The sequence below is a fragment of the Lepidochelys kempii genome, chromosome 9 (genome assembly GCF_965140285.1).
Source record: "Lepidochelys kempii isolate rLepKem1 chromosome 9, rLepKem1.hap1, whole genome shotgun sequence".
In the NCBI taxonomy this organism is placed as follows: domain Eukaryota; kingdom Metazoa; phylum Chordata; order Testudines; family Cheloniidae; genus Lepidochelys; species Lepidochelys kempii.
Window position 1 is genome coordinate 83,216,009 of NC_136388.1, and position 24,666 is coordinate 83,240,674.

Genomic DNA, 24,666 nt, shown 5'->3' on the forward strand with positions numbered 1-24,666 from the left:
TGTAAGAAGAACCACATCAGCGGGGAACATGATGATTTCTTGGAGGGCAGATTGCTGTGGAACATAGTGAGAACCAATTCAAGGTTGTTGGTGGCATTCACAGAGCAGCTATAGATGATGGAGCGCTGCTTTTAGGCCTGAGAAACAGGCACTTACTGGTGGGATTGTGTTGTAATGCAGGCTTGGGATGACGAGCAGTGACTGCAGAACTTTCAGATGCACAAGGCTACATGCATCCGATGAAGGTGAGCTGTAGCTCACGAAAGCTTATGCTCAAATAAATTTGTTAGTCTCTAAGGTGCCACAAGTACTCCTTTTCTTGTTCCTGGATCTGTATGCCAACCTCTGGAGGTTGGGCAGGAGGACACCAAAATGAGAGTTGCACTGAAAGTGGAGAAGCAAGTGGCGATCTCACTGTGGAAACTTGCAGCATTGGGTTGCTGCTGGTCAGTGGGAAATCATTTTGGAATTGGAAAATCCACTGTGGGGGCTGTTATCATGCAAGTGTGCAGGGCCATTAATTGTCTCCTGCTGTGACTTTTGGCAATGTGCAGGATATAAGGGATAAATTCACAGTAATGGGGTTCCCGAACTGTAGTGGCGCAATAGACAGCACCTGTGTCCCCAGATCAACTTGCCTTTGAGTACATCAATAGAAAGGGCTACTTTTCTATGGTTATGCAAATGTTGCTGAATCATCGGGGACACTTCACCGACATCAGTGTTGGCTCTGAATATTGGCAGCCTTTTCCACAGCCAGTGGCGATTTTAGCTGATATCTCACTCCTGAGGGTAACAAAGGCACAGAGAGCACAGCTACTGCTGGTATCCCAAAAGCTGCCTGGGCCCACATGCTGCTAGCTTATGTGCTACAATGGTGTCTGCTGAAGTTATGGCTGACTGGCATAGGAAAGTGTTCTACCATGGAGGAATAAATATGGGTGCTATCCATAGAAACCTTTGACAGATGATTGCAGAGTACATCTGTGACAGTTGCATCCAGATCTCTCAGGAGGATTCAAGGGTCATCTCTGTATACATAAACAAACTGCTTCTTAGCGCCCCCCGTAACTCTACAGAAGATTAACAACGCTACCCCTCTTTGTTGTACTGCTATCTCTTCTAGTGAGAGTAAATTAATGAAAAATTAATGGCTGTGACCTGTTAAGTTGGGGCACCATCAGTACATCACTGTAATGGGAAACACATTTGCACGCTTACCCAAGGTTCCTTACCCTGCATCGGGCTCACCCATGCTCGACTGTCGGGACTAATTGGTCTGTGGTGGAATCTTAAACAGGTCCTGGCTCATGGCATAGCTGGACCACCTGGTCACATGTTCCCCATCCTCTTCCTTTCCTCCTCCTCCTCCTCCTCGTCCTCACTATTTACACTAGGAGCCCGTGTCTTGGGCTCCTTGAAGGTATCCATGGTGGCATGCAGTGTCTATACCAAGTATGTCATGCAGCTCTTTGTAAAACCGGCAGGTCTGTGGCTCGGCACCAGATTGACTATTGGCCTCCTTGGCCTTCTGATATGGCTCACGCAGTTCCTTTGCTTTCACATGGCACTGTTGCTGATCTCTGTCATACCCCTTCTCCTGCATCCACCTTGCAGCCTGCTTGTAGATGTCAGTGTTTCTACAACCGATCCATAGCTGTGCTGCATAATCTGATCTCCTCACAGGCCCAGGAGATCCAATATCTCCTGTCTACTCCAAACTGGAGCACATCTGGAGCGTGTAGCTGGCATGGTAAGCTGGACAGTTGCACACAACAGTGGAGAGCAGGTAGGTATGCTTGCCAAGCTGGAAAATCAGGAAAAGGTATTTCAAAAATTCCCAGGGCTTTAAAGGGGACAGGGCCTTCTAGTCTCCGTGACCCCTGGGCAGCAGAGTTCACAATTGTGATCAGAGCAGTCAGTGTTGGGCATTGTGGGACAGCTGCTGGAGGACTGTTAGGGTTGCCATAAGTAATGCAGTGTCTACACTTGCGCTGCGTCAACCTCAGTACATAGACCATGGCTCAGTGCTGCTCAGGAAGGCGTTACTGTGTTGCTGTAATGGGGTACTTACATGGGTAAGAGACCAATTTAAATGCAGACACATGCACAGTTAGGTAGAAGCAAGGTGGCTTATGTCAACCTAACTTTGTAATGTAGACCAGGCCGATGTAAAAGTTTTCTACAGTAATTACTTTCCCCACAGCAGTTTGCTAAATTACACGGTCATTAAAATTTTATTGTGTAGAATTAGCAGGTTAATAAACTGCTGTAGAAAGACACCCGTGAGCACTGAGAGGGGGAAACAAGACCGTATGGCCGATGAGAGAGAAAAGATGGGTAAGGCAATATCTTTTATTGGACCAACTTCTGCTGGTGAGAGAGATGAGCTTTCAAGCTCTCCATTGAAGCTCTCCATTAGATATGGCTCATAACTGTTCAAATGTCTGTATTCTGGAAAGCAGAATTTTCCTAATAACCCCAAACATGCTAGGTTTTACAGTAGTAATTTTTAATATCATTGGGATGCAAGTACCCATCATTACCATCTCATGGTGTACGAAGACCTGTTTCACATTGAATGTATGCCTCATCCTCACTTCTGCTGGGCCAAGTGGATTGACCTTTCTCTTTTTACAAGGCGCAGTTCTCAGCTGAGGGGAAGCTTTAAGGAGACTTTTCTTGTAGGTAGTGTTATCCACTGGATAAAATATGGGAAAGGCATCATGAGTCTTTTGGGTTCTATTCCTGGCTCATCCTTTGGCTCACTAACGTTGGGCAAATCACTTATCCCCTCTGTACCTCCAGTCTGTTCTCTATAAAGCAGCAAAAATGATTCTTAGCCAACTTTGTAGCACTGGGATCTGTGGATGAAAATAAAAACAGAATATTCTTATAACTCCTTTTTAACCACTGCATTCGCTCAGAATAAAGCCCTTGATGTTAATGATCTTATTTATATGGGGAGAGCAAGACAAGGAAATATTCTCTCTCATAACTACCTGTTCTTTGGCTCCTCTACCTTCAGTAAACTTCCTAGCCACATCTCTTTTTCTGGCTCCATCCTGTATGTTTCTGTTGATTGTGTGATCTTTTCATATTACAGTATTTAACTCAGTCTGCAACTTTAGCTCGAAATTCCATAAATCTCTGAGTGAAATGAATGTGTAGGGCCATATTCTCTTCTCTGGCAACTTTGTGCCACTCTCACAGTGGGGAACTCACTGGCTTTGGAGAGCCAGTATAACCACTCCCCCCCCCCCCGGAGCTTTCAGTGTAGGAGGGAGGCTGGGGCAAAAGGGGAATGGCCACAGTGCTGCTGTGATCTGTGTAGTCTCAGCTGACATAATGGCCCCAGGGGCCATAACCAGCAACACACTTTCTATGCCAGGGATGGGGGTGGCACTGGTGTTGCAGCATTTACACCCCCTCAGCTGTATTTAGTGGACATTAGGCTTGGCTGGGAATCTGTTCCATTTAGTGAGGGTGATATGAGCAGCTTCCTAAACTCCAGCTGCTGAGGAGAAAAGAGAACAAAAAGAGAGCAGTGGTTACTGAAGGGAGAAATTTTAAATGAAGTCATTTTAAAGAATGCAAAGAGTGGCAACCCCTCAAAAATCATAGGTTGGGGGATCCCAGGTTATCAAGTACTATTCTAGGAATAGGATGGGCTCAGGATTTATTTTTCTACCTCCAAATTTTTTCCACAGTGATATTTATCTTCTCTGCCTTGAATACACCTATTGTAACCTTTGCGTGATTGCATAACTTGGCCGGAGAATGCTGGCGTGGTTATTAGGAACCTCTTTCTTGTGCTGTTTCCTGAATTCCCACATTCTAGTGTGATCTGTGTGTGGAAAACTGCTAGGTTCCTTCATCTGGCAGCACTTGAGTCAGTGTGTGCCATAGCTCACAAGTCCTGTGCTAGCTGGAGGGGTGGGGGAGTGAGGATGCAAAGGAAGAACGTTTTCTGAGGAGAATTTGGATTTCATGCATCTCTCTTTGTTCTTTTCCTGTTCAGATAACGCTGTTATCTCTGATTGGTTTAAAAAAGTGCTGCACTAATGTTCTTTTGAATAAACAGAGGAAGATGACTTTTGGTTAATAAGCCTTGGGCAAGGCAAGCCATTTTTCACAGTGTGAATTTAAAAATATTTTGCTTTGTTGATGAACCTCCATTTGCCATGCCACAAGTTTTCTTTTGGGATGCAGGAGGTAGGCAGTTATGTGGTGGGATCATATATTTCAGGGTTATTTATAAATGTTTCATCCAGCTATAGTTATGTATTTCCAGCACACTCCTCACCATAACTTCTGGCATATATTGTGCTCTGTTTACCTGTTCTAGCTGTAAATGTTGTGGGAATGTTAATGAATTGTTTACATGTGTTCCTACTTTTGTTTTTGCTAAATTTTTCCAGCGAATGAGCATCAGTTACAGAAAAAAACTTGTGTATTTATATGTGCAGGCTTTTGGAATTTCTGGGGGAGGGTTGCTTTATTTTCCTGAAATTGTTTCCAGATTATTTTTATAATAGATTTATGAACATATGTAAATAAGTCTTGTGGGTAAAGCAGTTAAAAGATGAAGGGCCACATCAGGCTGTCCTTCCTCACAATAATAGTCCCACTGAACTGACTTGAATTGGACAAGACAAGGTGGATGACGTATGTGGCTGCCAGCTTTCTAATTGCACAAAACTGAACGTCCCTACCCCACCCCTTCTACAAGGCCCGGCCCTGGCCCTTCTCTGAGGCACTACCTCCCGCTCACTCCAGCCCCCCTCCATCTGTCACTTGCTCTCCCCCACCCTCACTCACTTTCACTGGGCTGGGACAGGGGGTTGGAGTGCAGGAGAGGGTGATGGCTCCAGCGGGGGGTGTGAACGCTAGGGTGGGGCCAGAAATGAGGAGTGTAGGAGGGGGCTCTATGCTGGGGCAGAGGGTTAAGGTATGGGAGGGAGTGAGGGCTCCGGCTGGGGGTCCAGGCTCTGGGGTGGGTCTGGGGATGAGGGGTTAGGGGTGCAGGAGGGAGCTTTGGGCCGGGGCCAAGGGGTTTGGAGTGTGGGAGTAGGATTAGGACTGGGGCAGGAGGCTGAGGTGCAGGCTCCGGGAGGGAGTTTGGGTGAGGGAGGGGGCCCAGGGCTGGGTCAGGGGGTTCAGGTGCAGGAGTGGGTGCGAGCTCCAGGAGGGGGCTCAGGGCTGGGGCAGAGGGTTGGGATGTGGGAGGGAGTGCAGGGTCTGGGAGGGAGTTTGGATACGGGAGGGGGTTCCGACCTGGGACAGGGGGTTTGGGGTGCAGGCTCAGGCCAGGTGGCACTTACCTAAGGCAGCTCCTGATCGGGGCTAAGGCAGGCTCCGTGCCTACCCTGGAGTTTTAATGGCCTGGTCAACGGTGGTGACTGGAGCTGCTAGGGTCCCTTTTCGACCGGGCATTCCGGTTGAAAGCCGGACGCCTAGCAACCCTAATGCGATAATGTCTTTTACTGGACAAGTTTTATAATGCAAGCAGCACGGTTTGACCAGTGGCCAGTGGAAACTGCTGCTTGATGAACACTTCTGGAAATTGGTGTTACTTTAAGGCCTGATCCTGCAAAGTAAATGAAGCTACTCAATGGTGCAAATATTTGCAGGCCTTGGGCCTGAACTATAAAATGAGGGAGATGAATTGCCATGATGGATAGACCTCTTCCCTCCTTTCTTTTTCATCTTATTCTTTCTTGAAATTGCAAGTTACTGAAAGAGGTAGTCAGAAAACAAATAAACACTGTCACCCCAGTAATCTCCATCCTGCTTTTCAGACAATGAAATGACCTCACAGAGAGGTGATGTGGCAAACAAAGGATTAGAGTTTATTATATGTAAACAAAGGAGGAGGTGAATTGTGAGAAAGGCAAGGAAATAGTTTGTATGTAAATATTCTGCTACCCAGAAGGTCCCTTTGAGAGGAGGAGTAGTTGTGGCACCTTAGAGACTAACAAATTTATCTGAGCATAAGCTTTCGTGAGCTACAGCTCACTTCATTGATGAAGTGAGCTGTAGTTCACAAAAGCTTATGCTCAGATAAATTTGTTAGTCTCTGAGGTGCCACAAGTACTCCTTTTGTTTTTGCGAATACAGACTAACACGGCTGCTACTCTGAAACCTTTGAGAGGAGGGGCCATATTGTTATCTCAGACCTAGTTTGGATTGGGTATTTGCCCCGATTACAGGGCAGGGGTGCAGTGTACCCCTAGAACAGACAGGCGAAGAGGCTATTTGCACCAGTGGAGCGTATCTGTTTCAAGCTCCAGCACTGGTGTAGATAGCAGCTTTGCCTGACTATGCTAGAGGTTTGCACAATTACAACTAATGGTTGTGGTATTGCCAATCCCAAATGTTGAAAAACCATGAGGCAGGGCCCCCAAAATAATGAGATTGGATTAATAATAATGAGATTTGGAAATATTATGTTTTGGGTTCTTTTTCTTTGTCTTCTGTTTTTGAAAGGCACGGTGAGGACTATGTTTTCAAGCTTAATTCTGCAACCGGGATGGCTAGAAAGAAGCTTCCTTAGAATTTCACCTTTCCTTTCCTTTTTTTTTTTTTTAAAGTTAATCACATGATTCTAGGAGCTGAGATTTTAAGAAAAAAACAAATCATGAGACTTCATAAAATCGTGAGAGTTGACAATATTGTGGTTGTATTTGGCACAAATCTAGAGAAGGCATGGAGTATACACTCTTCTCAAATCTATCATTCAGGTGCAATTCTGGGACGGCAATGGGGGTTTTAGACACTCAGAACTTACAGGTTTGGGCTCTGGAAGAATATTTAACCGTTTTATTTTTGAGTAAAACAGTTAGTACAGGGGACTCCTCCTTTAAAGTGTCCTCCTTAAATGCACTTACCTGATTTTCATGTATTTAGTCATCATCTGTTTTTTCCACGCTTTCAGTTATTTTCTGCATGTTGTGTAAATTGGAGTTCTCATTTAGCTGTGCTGAATTGACTTGATGTTTTCAAAATGTGGGGCCTAATCCTGGAAACACTTAAGCATATGACTGACTTCATCCAAGTGACTTGTCCCACTGAATTCATGCTGATTTTCCTTCTGCATTGAAGTAAGGCTAGATTAGGCCTAATGAACCCAGATCAATATATATTTATTATTATTTCATTATTTATTAAATATCAGTGAGTAAGAACTGCACAAATGCACATATGCAAGAACATCCCTTGTTTTTACATTACAATTACTTCCCTACCTCACATGGATGTTGTGAAGCTTAAAGTAATATTTATAAAAGCACTTTGAGATCATTGGATGAAAAGTGCAATGATATGTATTTTATTTATTATGTAATTTTACATACAGTGGTTTTTGTATAAGTATGTAAACAAGTATATATAATATTTATATATAAATGACTATATTCATGAAATATATTATATTTATATATTCAAATATATGCTTCAAGCTGTAACATTTTTACAACTTGATATTTGTAGTAACATTTTTACAGCTTGATATTTGTAATAGCATTTTGAGATCATTGGATGAAAAATGCTTTATAATAGTGTTTTTCATCCAGTGGTCTCAAAGTGTATCAAGTTGTAAAAATATGTTACAGCTTGAAGTATATATTTGACAATATATAAAAAAATAAATAAAACACATAGTAATCACACTTTTCATCCAATGATCTGAGTGCTTTTACATTTATCAAGTGGTTAAATATTTTATAGCTTACAGTATATATCTTAGTATCTAAATAGGATTGTGTAAATAAACTCATATTTATAGAGAAATCATAGGGCCAGAGTATGCATGAGCAGTGCACAATGATATGCAGTTAAGGAGCTCACAGTGCTTTTCACCTTTAAAGCCCTTTACCAATATGAACCAATTAGCCACTACAGATAAAAGGCCAACTATTACACTACAAAGTTTGCGCACACATTTAACTTGATTTTCTTCATTCGAATTGCAAGCAAGCTGATTCAGGTGACCAAGGTGAAACAACAATATCCGATCTCTGGTGCTATCAGCGCTTCCAATTTGTTGAAAGGTATTTTAAGGAATTCAGGAGAGATGCTTGGTTCTATTTTCCCCCCTTCCTCCTCAAGATTAAAACAGGTTTTTAGCTGCTGCTTCAGGGGGCTGTAGTTCTTCACTAGATGTCATTTTCCTTACAGAATTTCCTGCAGGGGCACTGAGTCCTCGGTACACCTCTCCTGAGACCAGAGGTTCAGACTTAAATCTCCCTGCTGCTCCAGCAAGAATACAATAGAAGCTTGTCTTGGGTTTCTGGGTTTTTTTAAACGTGTGTGGCGTGATGGACAAGCCAGTCAGCCAACAGAAAACTGCACCGAAGATGGAGCTGTCCAATAGACATAAAAAGAGTGGCTGGGAAGGCTTTCCTTCTCTCCTGGCTCCTCCCGCAGTTCTACAACATGCTGAAGTTGCTCTTTCCAGTCTGGACTCTGTTCAGCTAAACTTTCGGAGGGATTTTCCTTTTGGGTGTCTTGATGATGAGGCTCCAGCAGCAGGGCTGCAGTGTGGCTTGGGAAGGCTGCTGCTAGGGGGAGGTGGAGGAGGTGTGCTTCCTGCATTCTTCTCATAACATACTCGCACAGCCCCAGCGGGAATCCAGGCTGGGGGAGAGACCGAGAGAGCGTCGGAAGAAGGAAAAGGGAAGAGAGACGCTGCTTTTCTTGGGCTTGATCTCTTTTTGCAGGATATTCTCCTCCCCAGCCATGTCTTCCCATTAATGGGAGATCAGTCCCTGAGGTCTGGGGAGCTCAGAAACCTGTTTGTGCAGAAGGCACATTTTAAAAAAAGAAATACTTCGTGTGCGAGAGCAATTCATTGAGATCAGTAACTTTCCTCCGAGGCCGGAATGCAGTGGTTGGATGGCCGCTTTTCCCTCCCTGGGCAGAGGGGGACCGGAGTTTCCTGTGCAGTTCTGGGCTTGACAAGCAGAATTTGTACTTAGCAAATTGCACTGGGACGGAGGAAACTTTTGAAGTTCTGTTCTCCTTTTTGCCATTCTTAAATAAGCCACATTCTTTCTTCCAGGGAAACCAGGCACGTCTGATCGGTCTGCAGTTGGATTTTTTATACGTCGATCCTGATTACTTGTATTAAAAAAAGTCGAGCCATAAATTCGGCCCACAGAATCCCCCCCCCCCAGCAAACTATTATTTTTGCAATTAAAGAAGTTCTACCCTCCTCCCGCCTGCTTTATCGACACTGAGAATGAAGGAAGGATCTGCAGTGAAAGCTCCCTGAAGTGCAACATCTCTGTCTCTGCCTGTGAAGCCAGCCTGTGGAATCGTGTACTGCAGCCACCTTTCCTCCTGAATCCAGTGTTTCGCCCTTTACTCCCTGGGGTAAAAAGAGCACAAAGTGAAAATTCTGTTGGCAGCAAGGCGTCCTTTGCGTAGCTGACCCAAAGAGCTACAAGAGAAAAAAGAGAAGAAAATCCTTTTATCTCCAGCTCAAAAGTAGGTAAGAGAAGGAAGTGTTTACGGCACAGTGGAGCCCGCATTATTTGGGATAGCATAAACCTAGGCGTTAGATTTGCTCTCCTCTCTTCTGGTTGGTTTCAGAGGAACAGCCGTGTTAGTCTGTATTCGCAAAAAGAACAGGAGTACTTGTGGCACCTTAGAGACTAACCAATTTATTTGAGCATGAGCTTTCGTGAGCTACATTTGTCCATCACTGTGGTGTCTGAGACCCTGGGGTCATTATTTGACCCGTCACCTCCTGCAAATATTTAAGCCTAGCCTTGCAAAATTGTCATTAAAAGTGCAGCAATGACATTTTGCTTGCCCTGGGTGACTGGGCAAGTAGAATTTTGCAAGGCTGGCTTAAGTGAGGTTGCTCGCTGCTCTCGTTCAAGGCAGCGGTGTTTCTCGTTTTCTTCCACTGCTGTGGCAAAGTCTGAATCTACATTTCAAGATTTTTTGCTTTTCCGATTTTACAGAGAAATACCCAGGGCTCTGTGTGTGTGTGTGTAATCTTGGCTTCCATACCGTATCAAGATTTCTTCCTGCTACTTTGAAGCTCTAGTTATGTATGAAGTGTTTAATTAAAGTGTTTTATTCTCTATTGTGCTTATCAAATATAAAAATGTCGGTCACCAATACACAGAGTGCGTGTGTACGAATGTATAACCATGTATTATTTAGTGAGCATGGTTGGTGAACTTGGCGCTGTACTGAACCTATGGGTAGTTGGGAGCTGTGCCTCTAGGAAGTTTCATTCTAAGATGAACAGTTCTGTATGGTCATGCGCAGAGAATGACCAGATGAAGGCCCAGTCTCCTAGCAGGGCAACACACCTTTTGTGGCAGGCTGTTTTCTTTAGTGAGTTAGTGTTAATTCGCAAAAAGAAAAGGAGTACTTGTGGCACCTTAGAGACTAAGTTTTCTGCAGTTTCCACGGTATGCATCCGATGAAGTGAGCTGTAGCTCACGAAAGCTTATGCTCAAATAAATTGGTTAGTCTCTAAGGTGCCCCAAGTCCTCCTTTTCTTTTTGCGAATACAGACTAACACGGCTGTTACTCTGAAACCTGTTAATTCACAGCGCACATATTGTGGTTTGTCTGTGAGAACGTTTCACATGCTTTTAATTTTTCTTCTCCCTCTCCACTACACCCACCTTTGCTTCTTCCAAAACTCTGTGTCATGTCCACAGAAGCCTCTGTGAGATTCTACCCGGACTATACCGGAGTGCTCTTATCCATGGAGGCTTCTTGTTCCATGTTGAAATGTGAAGTGTCTCCATAAGACAGGTCTGGCTGCTTCTGAGGCATTCCCTGTCTCAGTGCCAGGTTCTTCCCCACTGTGTGGGTTTTCCCTGAGGATAACGCAGGAAATTCCAAGTTTTGGCTTGCAACATTTCCTTCACTATGTCCTTTTCTTTCTGGAGGGGTGGGGTGTGGAAGGGGAGTGGGAAAAGCCTCCTATTCTACCACCGTAGCAGGGGCAATTGTCAGTGTCCTCTAAATCGGTGGATCTCCTAAGATCTGCAGAGGCCTTGTGTCTCTGCTTAGCTACCCTGTGACAATGTACCTTCACATTAGCTGACCCGGCTTTTCAAGGAAGCAGCATCGATGCCTGACTGGAAATTCAGTTACAGATCTGTGGGGTGCAGAGGGAAGCACACTGCAGAGTGTGACTGCTGCTGTTCTCCACTTCTGCCACCTCATATTTATTCTGGTGATCAAGGCTCCCTACCCCTAAGCTCTGAGTCAGGTCCCAGGAAGCATGCTATAGAGCAGGGGCTGCTTCCTCATTTCCAAAGTAGGAAGTGACATTGTTGGCTCTTTCTGCTCGTGGAAATGGAGCAAAGAATATTGCCCTTTGCCAGCCTGGCAGTCTAGTGACTGTGAATTGAATCTGTGGTCCACATGTAGTGTAGAATGTGATATCTGAGCCACCAGACCATACTCTTACTTTTGATTTGAATGTATAAAATCTCACTAGAATATAGTATACTTAAAAGGGCAGCTGATTTGGAAGTACTTAAGGTCAGAGGATCACATTCCATAAGTTACTAGTCTGGAAAGGCTATAGCATGAATGTTTGATCCATATGGAAAGAGTTGGTAAGTACTTTTATCTCTACCCCACCACCTTCCAAAGATACTATATAGTGAAAGTGCCTTTGGAGAATTGTCTTTTTACAACTTCTTTATGCTGAAGTGGGTTATATGGCAATACTTCTATGGTATTTTATTGGTGAATTTCCATGGAGTTCCCATGGTGGTATATATGCCATCCACATTAATATTCAAGGGCACTAATGTTTTTAAATGCAAAATGACTTGCGATGCACAAGCACTTAATGTTGGCTTTAACAATTTATGCACTCATTGCCACCTGGTAGGGATCTTTCCAGAATAAAGAAGATTTATGATTGTAAATGAAGGCTTGAATTATGTACTTTCAGATGTACCCTGACTAACGCAAGCCATTTGCTTTGTAAAAGAATATTAAGACTGAGTGGGAGTACAGAGAATTAAATGTTTTTCCTCCTCCCCATCCCCCACGTTCCATATAAACGGACTGACCATTTTCATTTCGTATTTAATAGTAGGGCTGCAGTGTTTCACTGCCAAGCATTCCTTACCATGCTGGTGAAATTGATGATTTTTGGATTGCAAATGTTCTCATCCCATTTTTTTCTCCCTGTGAAGCCAGTCTAGAAATAATGAGTTTCTTAATGGGTCGCTGTGCTCTGTGTTTGTACAGTGCCTAGCACAAAATAAATAATAAAGTAGAACTTTCACATTTCACAACATAATCATAAATATATAAAACTTCTACTCCTCAATAAGGCTTCCATTTTTTTTTTTAACATTGGGAAATATTTGACATTGATTCAGGGCACTGATATCTTAAAAAATAGTGATGCTGCTTTATTCCCGATAATCAACTGAAGTTGACGGTCCAATGGCTTTTGTCCGCTAATTTAAAAATATTGTTTAGCTGTGAGTGTACCTACCTGTTGATACCTTTTTAGGGCATGCTGCTGGCTCTCAATTCTTTATTCTGTTACGTTGATGGCTTTTAAAGGCGTCCTTGATTTTACCCCAGTGAAAGTACAACTGTTCCTCAGTGTTAAGATTTTGCATTAGAATTTGGTTTAAATCAAAAAGCCTGAGTCTGAACACTCATGAACATAGAGATTTTGGATCTGGAGCAGAATGCTGTTTGGCTTTGGGCCATGCGTAAATTTATAAAGGAAAAGCACATCCTTGTTCTTGGCATAAGGTTCTAGGCTTGTTTAAAAATAAGCAGGAGACCCTCTTTTGACACCCTCACCGCACCCGAACTTTAATAGTACATCCTGTTTTCATGGACTTTTGGTACTAATGGTAGATATTCATTGATTGGGGAAGTCTCTTGGAAGATTTTCTAAGGGTAGTAGTTTTACAGAGTGTTTCTCTTATTGTGGATGGGAGTGGAATGTTCTCTGTTGCTAGTGTTTGCTGCTAGGTATGCCCCTTCCATGGAGACCAAGTGTTTGTAATATTGTAAGAACAGCCATGCTTAGTGACTGGCAATAAGGTAGAAGGCTCGCCCTCTCCGTATAGCCAGTTGGAATATAATGAGGATCTGACTCTCTTGGCTGTTCAGATAAGTGTTCCAAATTGCCCATTGCTGTAGGTATGAAGTGCCATTAAGCAGTAGAGGATTTTCCAAAACAATTCAATCCATTGTGCAGGGTTGCTGGAACAACTTGTATAGTGGGGAAGCTGAGAGCCATTGAACCAAACTGTAAACCCTGTATGTAATGGAAACCTCTTCAAGACAGGGGGTGCAGCAGCACCCCTAGTTCCAGCATCTATGCCATTGTGTTAAATCTGGGCCACGATGCTTCTGCAAATTGGCAAGTTTCGTGTTACCAAGAATTTTGTGTGTCTTATTTGGTCCAATTTGTGGTTATTTTCTCAGGTGGACTTTCATCTGTCTCTCTTACTTGCTTTCCCCGTTATAGGGCATTATCACTTTTGGGGTTGAGCTTCTCCATAAGGTGCTGAATTCCCCTCTTCCCCTTCCCCCGCCAGTATTCATTTAATCAGCTGAAAACTGTCTTTAGATCAGTGATACTCAGATTGAGCCTGGGGAGCTGCAAGTGGCTCTTTAATGTGTCTCCTGTGGCTCTTTGCAGCACATGATATTAAAACATTGTGATTTAATTATTAACCAATCAGGATGCTTTTACTTTGTTATTGACCAATTGTAGTTGATAAAATAATAATACTGGTCAGTCATTTTGCTGTGAGAATAATTTATCTAGTAAATGAAACAATGAATTCACACTACTGTGGCTCTTTTGGGTAATGTTGATTGCTAATTTGGCTCCTGAACCACTGAGGTCTGAGCATCACTGCTTTAGATCAGGGATTTTCAAACTTCATTGCACCACGACCCACTTCTGAGAAGAAAAATTACTACGTGACCCCAGGAGGGGGAACAGAAGCCTGAGCCCGCCCAAGCCCCGCTGCCCTGAGAGGTGGGGCCGAAGCTGAAGCCCAAGGCTTCAGCTTTGGCCCCGGGCGGTGGGACTTGGGCTTCAGCCCTAGGTCTCAGCACATCTAAGCCAGCCTTGGTGATCCCATTAAAATGGGGTCACGACCCACTTTGGGGTCATGACCCACAGTTTGAGAACTGCTGCTTTAGATCATTGTCTTTTGTGAGAGAGGAGGCAAATGGCTTTCTTATGAATCCAGATTGGCGGCATGATTCACTAATTTGTTAAATTCCTATTCAGAGTAAAAGAGAGAGCATCCCAAAGCTGCTTTGGAATGCAGTGCCAGCCAGCTACATAGAGTGAATCTATTGCAGGCCCGGTGCCGCGGAGATAGTTTCAGTTCTTGTAAAAATATTTGGTTCATGCTTCAAGTATCTCTAGACTGGATTTACCACTTAGATTGACAGTTTGTCTGTACGAAAATGTTGCAGTTAAGTGTATCAGAAGACACCATAAAACTGTAATATTTCTGTAATATTGCATGTAACTCAGCCTTGCAAAACTGTCATGAAACTTTTAACAGCTCAGGCAAAGATCTCCCAACCCCCGCCCATGGGATGACAGGAAACAATAAAGCAAAAGAATCAAAGACCAATTAAAGTTTAAGTCTGCAGTATAATATTTACTTTTCTTGTTTGTTAAACCCCTCCAAGCAAGTGGAGTTTTGCAAAGCTGTTGTAATTTTTCTTTACTTAGACACCCAGCTGTATTTTCTAAATAATAACTTATTAAATCTTACCTGTGTAAATGTGTTGTGTATATTGATGGCCACTGAAGTGTGAACCAAACAGTTGGCTTAAGTGAGAGATCAGAGAATGAAGAATGAATGAGTGGCTCTGATCTGGTAGAGTTAATGACTGATATATTTTAAAAATAAAAAATAAATAAGCAAACAACTCTTTCCCTGAGCAGTGGAGAAATATAGACTGCCTTGAAGCTTGTTTCTAAAATCTGGTATTAAATGTGGTGTTTGCTGTGATGGTTTTAAGTGGGCAAGGCCTGGTGCTGGAGCCTTGCACAGTGATGTAGTGCAGGAAGTCAATGCTAGTTAGCCACCTGTAATAAAATCTAACATGTCATGTTGTGGTGAGCAAGTCATGTATTGCCAGTTTGGTGATGAAAACATAAGTGCCCTCTCCGTGTTTACAACAGCCAGATCTTCACGTGTTTTCCTTAATGGTCCAAAGAGTTCTTCTGCATTCGCTGTCCTGCAGAGGATGCTCAGCTATAAGCAGGGCCATTCAGATCTCTGTAGCCTTTTTTTTTTTTTTTTTTTAACTTCTAGTTCCCAGGATGACTCTTGTCTAATTTATCTCTGAGTAGCAAACTTCTGGTTAAAAAACAGAAGAAGCTGTTTAATACTGTCTGAGATTCTGAATCATTTATGACATATGCATATAAGCTTAAATCACAATTCTATTTTAGAACAAAATATGTGAAAATCATGGGGAGCTTGGATTATTTTTTGGTTGTTTTCCGTGCAGCCACTGTTAATGCATATAATACACCAATAATGGTTAGAACATAAAACTAGGACGTTGCTTATACTAGACAAGTACACTGATTTAACTAAATTGATTTAAAAATCTATCTAGTCAAACTGGTGCAAGCCCTTTAATATGAAGACACTTAAATCAGTTTAACTCTTGCTTTAAATTGTGTTGGTAAACTATGGACCTTAAATAAATGGATGTAAAACAGGTGTATTTGATTTAATAGTCCCTTCATCAGTATTTGCACTGTTTATACTGAATTTATTTTAATAACCAATTCTAATTAAACTGGTACAAGTTTTGTGTGTAAACAAGGTCTCTGATTTTCTGTGTCCTTGAGCAAAGTCACCTAGGCCAGATCTGTGTTTAAAAGGTTTGTTGATATAACTATACTGGCAAAACCACCTAGTGTAGATGCAGCCTATACCAACAAACAAATCCTTTTGCTAGCATTGCTTATACCAGTTCCCTGAGCAAAATAAGTATAACAAAAGCAAGTTTTTGCTGGTATCCTCTCTAGGGCTTTTGCCAGCATAGCTATATATTGTTGAAAAAAAAATCACTCCCCTAACTGGCATAGCTATACTGGAAAAATATTTAAGTGTAGATCAGCCCTAACCACTCAGCACTGCAGTTTACCCATCTGTAAAATGGGTACAATAATATTCCCTTTTCCTGGGGTTTTGAGACTTAATATTCATAAAGTACTTAAAAATACAAATCACACATCATTATGATGAAAGAATAATGCATATCAGTTTTAAACTGCTCTGACTTTTTAAACATTGATTAAACAGGATCTTGAGCCAGCTTTCCATTAATTTAAAAAAAAAAAAAAAAAAAAAAGCTTTGCAGTTCACCTCATACCACTGGTAGCACATAACAGGCCTCTCTGTGACCTTGGTTTGTCTCAGTACTACCACAACCGAGCCTGGTTATAGTCCCTCAGGAGGAGGATTGGGTCATAGTTTCTCAGAAGGAGGTATTTATAATCTGTGAGGCTCATGAATAATTAAAAAGTTATCAATATTTAGCCATTGGATAGAAAAATATGTATTTACTTGGCTTCTTTCTGCAAATAAAAACCTGAAAAAATGAAGGGCCAGATTCTGATACCCACACTCTGCCAGTAGCCATTTCACTTCAGTATGACTGTTTGTGGAACAAAGTGCCTCTCAGCATGAAAAGGGCTTTTAGAATCTGGCCCTAAACAAGGCTAGAGCTGTGATATATGGGCAAAATCCAGGAAATTAATTCTTTGCTAACATCAGGCCATGGTTAAGTTTTTTTTCCCTTATCCGCTGCAAGTTTTTATTAATATTAGAGATCTGCATTAACTGAATTATTTTGGCATGTCTTAACTGACATATCAGGAAAAACTACCTAAGAATAACATGCAACATAAATCTCTGGCTAGGTAATGCATTTCTATGGTCACTTTGTCTTATGCTATGGGAATTAATTCAGCTTTTTAAAATGTAGAAGTTGATTCCAACCTTTTTATCTAATGCACAGCTTAACATTTTGATCCTATTTATAGGGACAAATGAACCACCCTAAACATTTTTCTCAGTCTTGATAATGCAGATGAAACTGGTTTGTGTGTTTTGAAGATTTTATTTTAACCTCACATGGTTTTCATTATCTGAGAATGCAAAAGAGAGGCCTGGACTAAATCACCAAAGGAATGGAGAAACCACACAATGAAATGAAAATGCGGCCGACGCATACTTGGGATATTTGTGGGATGGGGCTGCTGAGGACAGAAGCCCATTGCTGCCTGAGTACTGGCAGCAGTAAGGAGTCAAGTGTCTGTAAAAACAAAACTAAATGTTGAATTCAAAAGGCTGTTTGGGTTTGACAATTCACAAGGCTGCTCTAAAAAACTCAAGAGTTGTTGAAGTCAATGAAGTTCAGCAAGAATGAATTTGGCCTAATATATATTGATAAAATTCACCAATGACCTTAATGCGATGTAAGGCCTGGTCTGTATTAGAAAACTTGCACTTTCTAGTGTAACTAAGTCTATTCAAAACTGATCTAGTTATATCATGCAAACATCTATGGTCGAATCCTGGTCCTATGCAAGTCAACAGTAAAATTCCCATTGACTTCAGTGGAGTCAGGATTTCACCCTAGATGTGCAGGAATTACTATGTCTTTTGCTAAACAATAGTCTCCTCTGGAGTACATTGCAACAGCTGTGTAAGAGCACACCCCAAAGTCAGTAGATCTTGCAATTTGACCAAGATATCAGGAATAATGCCCCTTACCCATTTGATCAACACTGTTGAGTTTGGGTTTCCAGTACTGCTGGAGAACCTTTAAATCCCTTAACACCTCTTTTTACTGAAATATTTAAAAACAAGCCCAGGAAACATTTCCATTTATACTGGATTTTGTAAAGCATTTCCTGCTTCGTTTTTACAATAAAAAACTAAATTATATTGGGCTAAAATTACTTGATAAGGTCCTTGTAAAGAAATGGATACTTTCTTTATGATGGAAGAACAGGAATTGGGAGTAGAGGTCTTTTCACCTCTCCTTCAGGCTCCTGAGGAGCCTCGTACCCTCACTGATGATATGACTCAACTGTTATTAGGTCAGTGCAAGTAAGGTTTTCACTCAGTGCTTTCTGTTCAGGCTTGCCAAGCTTTACTTTATTTCCTTCTGACCTGCTTCCAATATGGTGAGCAGGTTGGGAGGGTATTTAGCCACTGTACGATTCTTGTCAACATGGTACTTGAGAGTTGTATCAGTCGCTAGAACTATGATAGATCTACCTAGATTCCTGAGCCCCTTGCTGCAGTAGAATGCCTGATGATCTAATGCTAAAAGCATGTGTCTAATTTGCATGGTTCCAAGTGGCACTACTTCTTGGTTTTAGCTAAAAGGAGGAAGTTTTCCTCTTTTGTGTGATGACTCTGTCCCTTTGGTATGAAGATGTGTAATGCTGGCGCGATACATGCACCTGCTGGTTGCCGCACCTGCAAGATCACCTGAGACACCGTCAGCAAACACAAGCAACTGAGAAAGGAATAATTGAATCTAAGCTAGGGAAGCACATGTTAGGCAACAAATTTGCTTTGGTGGCGTTTACCTGTGGGCTCTATACTTTGAAATTTAATTGGGAACAGTTGTGCTCTGTTCAGAAGCAGATGGTAAAATATTATCGGAACTCTGGGGACTTGTGCGTCCATGCCTCTGGGGTTTTGGGTATTGGAGCCAGAGGGCATGCATACCTCTAAAACCTTTATTCTCAAGGGCAATCCTTCCATATATTCTCCCCTCTCCTCCTTAGAAAGGGTTGGAGTACAGTTAAGAATGCTTAGTTATAACCTGCATCAGGAGCGCTGGAACCTTGGTAGAAGTGGGAGGAGGGGGACACCAGGCCCCGCCTCTGTGGCCCCGCCTTCTCCATTGTCCCATTTCCTGCTGCTCCTCTTCCCCCTGAGGCCCTGCCCCTTGGCCAGGCTGAAAAAAGTTGGAGCCGGGTGGTGGTAAACTCGGGGACCCTCCAACTATCGTGGGCCAGGGGCCTGAGAGCAGCCCCTAGCCCTTTTCCCTGCTACCTGGACCCAAGGTGTGCCGCCCAGGACAGGTGGAGGGTCCAGGGCTCCCCACAGCATCCCTGGTTCCCTGGCCTGGCCAGGAGGTGGGGCCTTGCGGGTAAGAGGAACAGGGGTGGGGCCAATGAGAGGGGCCCGCACCGGAAGGAGGCTGGCGCTGCAGGCAGGGACCTGATCAGCTCCTCCATCATGAAGCACAGCAGTCCCTGCTTGCCCTGCTTTGTGCCTGCCCAAGGCTTGCAGTTTGCGGGGGGGGAACATGGCCCCCTACCACCAAACTATGCCCATGTTAAAAAGTGGGGGGGCCATGGCCCCTCCATTCTGGCACCCTGACCTGCATCATTCATTAAATGGCTCGATGTCCTCACCCTCATGAACCCAACATTTCCAGCCACTTCAAAGGGTGTGTTTGTGTGTGCACACGTGGGCAGTAACTGCATTTCCAGGTGGCCTGAAGGTTGTAAGGGCTACTCGTGTGAATAAACAATTGCAGGATTGGGCCCCTGTTTAAGCTGTATGGAAAGGGGAAGCTTGTTTTCTCCGTTACAGATCACTCAGAATGTGAGCTAGTCTCTGCTTTTACCCAGTCCTGTCTAAGGTATCTGTTATGCTTCATGGCCCCTCTTTATCTAAGCACTTCTAGAGATACCTTTTAATTTCTGACACAGTCCAAGACCGTCACCTTCACACTAAGCATCTCCTCACCATTCTCCTGGAACCGACAAGGGCAAGCAAAGACCTCTGATGCCACAGAACTTTTCAGCTGCCTATTAAAGTGTGTTTGACAGAGAGCCAAACTGTATCTGCTCCTGCCAGCCTGGGGGAGGGTCTGGATCATATCTACATTTCTAAAGAAATAGACCATAGCACCATCCAGCAAAGCCATTAGGCTATTTGGGAATGCTGTTATTCTCCACTTTGAAGTGGCTGGAAGTGTGGAGCTTGTGAGTCCATAAAGCCATTGGACTATATTTTATTTGTATGGATGGTACAGGATTGAGTATTAAAACTGAATGTGCTTAACTGTACTTCAGCCCTTCTGAGGAGGACATGGAGGAGGTGAACCTGTTTTTATCCCACCTGATGTGTTCGCTAATTAGCTTCTTGGCTAAGCAGTAATTCAGGGCAAGTGTGTACAGGTTGCATTCACAGGGAATCTTACATTCCACTTACTTTCGCAAGCAGAAAAGAGATGCGTCCTTTCACTTGTGTTCTTACTGCTGCAGTCACTCCACGCAGGGTAATACGTAGCTATATCATTGTAGTCATTCATCAATAGTGGTGAGTATTTCATTTGTCAGTTTATTTTCATAATGCAGCCTGTGGAATTCACCTCAGTTGGCCCCTTGCAGCAGAACTGTACTCTAGAACGGAATCTTTCTTTGTAAAAAGTGTTTCTAGCCTTTATGGTTGGGAAGAAAACGACTTTGCAGGCTATCTGAAACAGTAAGCGTGAGTGGCCCCATTCATCTTAATGGTTAAGCCTGAAAACTAAAGTTGACCATTTAAATGGCAGCATGAACTAGTTCACTGCCAATCATTTTGGCATAGGTATCATATAATGTGATTATGCCCAAACTCCAGCCTCCCATGCCTTTCCAGGTGCCAAAGCCTCTGGCTTCCCCTTGACAACTTGCAATGCACTTCTGTGTTTTCAGTGCAGAAATCTTTGGCACATGGAAAACTGAAAATATTGTGGGAGCATAAATAGAATTTAGTATCCAGATAAATAACACATAAGCTGCAGTACTGATTGTACTGATCATTTTCATGTTTAATTACATAAAAACCTCCATTTAAGTGGCTCTGCTATAGAATTTCCAGCATTCCGCACAAGAGCGCTGCAGAATACAAGGATCTTCCCACACAAGCAATTTGCCCAAGGCCCTCTTTGTGAGTGATAATTAAATAAGGTGTAGCTAATAAAGTTGGATCAGCAATAACATTGCTAACACCTGGAGTTTCAAGAAAGCAGGATCTATTGGCTAGAGCATTCCCATAGTATAACTGGATTCGCCTCTTGTCCCAGTTTTCCAGGGATGGTTCCTAATTTGGGCCCGAAGTACAGGTGGATTATTTAGTGTTCCTTAATCACAGCTGGAATTTTTTTTTGAAGTGGGATGTGGTCTTTTTTGTTCTATTGGATCAATGCAAGAAGTTAGTGCTGTGTTGAGGTAAAAGAGTGTGTGTGAAATAACTGCGGAGATACTTAGCACTTCTTTACTCTTTCCGGAATATTAGAGGGCGTTAGACACACACAGAGATTGAATTGCTTTGTTGAGAAATCTTTTAAATTGAGAAGCAGGATTTATGGAATTCTCCCTCAAATGACTTTGCATTTTAACAGGAAGATACAATCCACATTTGCCCACTTGACACCAAAGAAGTACTGTAGTTGGGTGGAAAGACAACATCATATTACATGATAAAAGCCTTTTTGTGTTCTCATAAAAAAGGTTGCTTTGGGCAACTTTGTAAAAAGTGAGTTAAGGATGATATTGGTATGAGTGGGACTAAGGATCCTTGAACTTAAGTTGGGTAATACTGGGAAAAGAGGCTGGAAGTTGCTCTAGCTATCTGCTATCTTAAAGCCTGGGTTTAAAGGATCTCTTGCTGCATATTTTTGGCAGCTGTTTTCAATATATCCCTCTCAAGTTAAGTCACTTGTTAAGAATTTGACATTAGGTGTTAGTTCTTAGCCACCATCTTGCATGTAATACACCACACAAAACAAGCTTGTTCCATAGTTAGATATTGTTCATATGTATTGAAATTGCTGATGATACCTTAAGTAGTTAACTTACAGACCTGAGATCATTTCTTTGGGTGTGGATGTGTGCTGTAATAAGACTGAGACAGAAGCATTCATGTCTGCATTCCTTCACTGCATCTGTTGACTTTATTTTTTGAAACATTCCAGGAAATCATGTTAAATTATATACCTCAATGACTAATTGTTTTTTTTGCTTGCTTTATTTTGTTTTGTTATAATTGTCTGTTCCTAAAATACGTAAGTGCTGTGTATACTAGTATGTGCCACTTCCTTTGCATGATTCACTCCCTCTTCAGAGATCCTAGTTTATTAGTCGATTTAACATCTCTATTTGAGAGTGTCAAGAACACACCTAGGAATTTATGTTCAATTTCATTTATATATATATAATATATATATAGGGGGAGTTTTATATCGATATAAATGTAGAAGTTTGATCTGATTTTTGTCTCCCTCTAGTTTCAAAGATATTAAAATATTATTTTAAATTGCTGCAGTGCTTTTCATCCTAAAGGGCAAAGGATGATGCTAAAGAACAGGATTTTGGAAGTAGATCTGGGCTCCGCCATATACTTCTGCTAGACCAGTGGTTCTCAAAGCCGGTCTGCCGCTTGTTCAGGGAAAACCCCTGGTGCGCCAGACGGGTTTGTTTACCTGCCGCGTCCGCAGGTTCAGCTGATCGTGGCTCCCACTGGCTGCGGTTCGCCGCTCCAGGCCAGTGGGGACTGCGGGAAGGGCGGCCAACACGTCCCTTGACCCACACCACTTCCCGCAGCCGCCATTGGCCTGGAGTGGCGAACCGCAGCCAGTTGCGGCAGGTAAACAAACCGGTCTCGTGCGCCAGGGGCTTTCCCTGAACAAGCAGTGGACCAGCTTTGAGAACCACTGTGCTAGACCTGTAGCAACTGTTCCTCACTTTTCCCATCTAAAAATTGGGATAATTCTTACGTGCCTCACAGGGATGTTATGATGCGTAATTCATTAATGTTTGTAAAGTGCTTTGTGATCTTCTGATGGAAGGTACTATATTTATTATTGAAGTGTGTATACAGTACCATTGAAAGGCAGCCATCAGGGCATCTTCAGCAGTTTAAAGAATTGGGGAGTTTTTATCACTGTTTCTTTTGAAGGCACAAATAGGACAGAACATGATTTAGCTACAGTTGTTCTCAAGGAAGAAAACTCTAATGATTAAGAAGTGTCTGGAGTTAGATGTTGGGCAGTAGGATTTGTTCATCTCATAGGGTCTGAAATCTTTAGGTTCAGGAAAAGTGGGTAGTAGGTGAAGGGTTGGGGAGCATGAAATATTGACCAAGTTTTGTAACTCCTGATGTCCTCCAAACTGCTGGTTAAAATGTTCTTTCTCTTTCAGAATTTTTTGGGGAGTGAAGAGAGCATCAAGTGATCCGAATTACTGCAGGGACTGAAACCATTTGTGAGTGGAGATTTTGGACTTGCAGGCGGAAGGTCAGGTGTCCCCTCATGTAGCAGAACTGCTCCTCCTGACTGGGGAAGTCAAAGTGACGGAAATAAGGTACATGCCATAGTAGATATGATTTCAAAGAAGTGAAAATCCAGTGCATGTGTCAGTATCTGAATTCTCAGACTGTTGAAAAGGCTTTATGGAATAGGGTGTGTTCTAATTTTCTCTCTAGTAGACTCTGGAGAAGAGTCTTCTCTCTTGACAATACATCATCGTAAGCAGTAGTTTGTGGCTGATATATCTACACTGTAAGCTGGCATGACAGAGCCGAGGAGGTTGGATGGACATGTAGTTAAGACACATAATGAAGAATACTTCAGAAGAGTCAGGAGACCTGGATTCTAGCCCTGGCTTTGCCACAGACTGTCACTAAAAAAGCAAGCTACTTTTGCTCACACTTTCAAAAATGACCCTGGATTTGGGGTGCATCAATTCTTGCATGCCCAATAAGGGACATGTTGGGACTGGTTTTCAGAAGTGCTGAGTACTTGCAACTCTAATGGGAGATGCAGTGTCTTAGTCCCGTCTGACCACTTTGGCTCCCTGACCATCGAGCCCTTACTTAGGGCATGTCTACGCTTACTGGAGGATTGATGCTGCGGCGATTGATGCATCAGTGGTCTTCAGACCTGCTAAATCGACAGCCGATTGCTCTCCCATCAACTCCTGTACTCCACCTGATCGAGAAGAGTAAGGGGAGTCGACGGGAGAGCGTCTCCTGTCGACGTCGCGTAGTGTGGACCCCGCGGTAAGTAGATCTAAGCTATGTGAATTTGAGTTACGCTATTCATGTAACTCAAATTGCATGGCTTAGATCGACTTTTCTCTTTAGTATAGACAGAGTCTTAGTATGTACTCGACATTGATCTATGAGTTTCTTAAATGATGTTCACAATGTTTTTCCTTTCAAACTCGGAGTCAATCTGATGATTCCTCCCCGTCCTCCTCCTCCTCCTCCAGTGCCCTCACCACCCCTTCCCCCATAGTTGTGTGGTTGTAACTGATGTCATTTAGACGTCTAACTACTTTAATATGCCTGTGTGTCAGGAAGTTAGATGTCTAAATGACATCACTTAAACCAATATATAGTAGTGGGTGCAAAAGCGAGACTGGACTTTAAAAATCTGCCCTCAAACCTACAGCTACTCTAAAAAAATAACCATCTAGTCAGGCGTTCATTAGTTTACTTTAAATGACCCAAGTGATGGGGATTCTCATTTTTCACTCTGAGCATATAACTTATTTAGTGTATTTCTTGTTTTCTTCTTAAATTGAACAGATTACGTGCTGAGTTCCCTATTCTCTTCTTGGTCCTTGTT

General features: G+C 42.7%; 1 protein-coding gene across 5 annotated transcripts in view; it reads left to right on the plus strand.

Annotated features, from left to right (window-relative positions):
- AMOT (angiomotin) overlaps positions 1-24,666 on the plus strand; it is an 83,167-nt gene that overhangs the window by 11,975 nt on the left and 46,526 nt on the right. For 2 of the 5 annotated variants that reach the window (XM_073361154.2, XM_073361158.2), the window contains exon 2: positions 23,237-23,398. The gene's annotated coding sequence lies outside the window, so the exon portion shown is untranslated. Of the gene's footprint in view, positions 1-9,061; positions 9,494-23,236; positions 23,399-24,666 lie in introns of those variants that run through there. The other 3 variants (XM_073361156.2, XM_073361157.2, XM_073361159.2) reach the window with 3 other exon arrangements.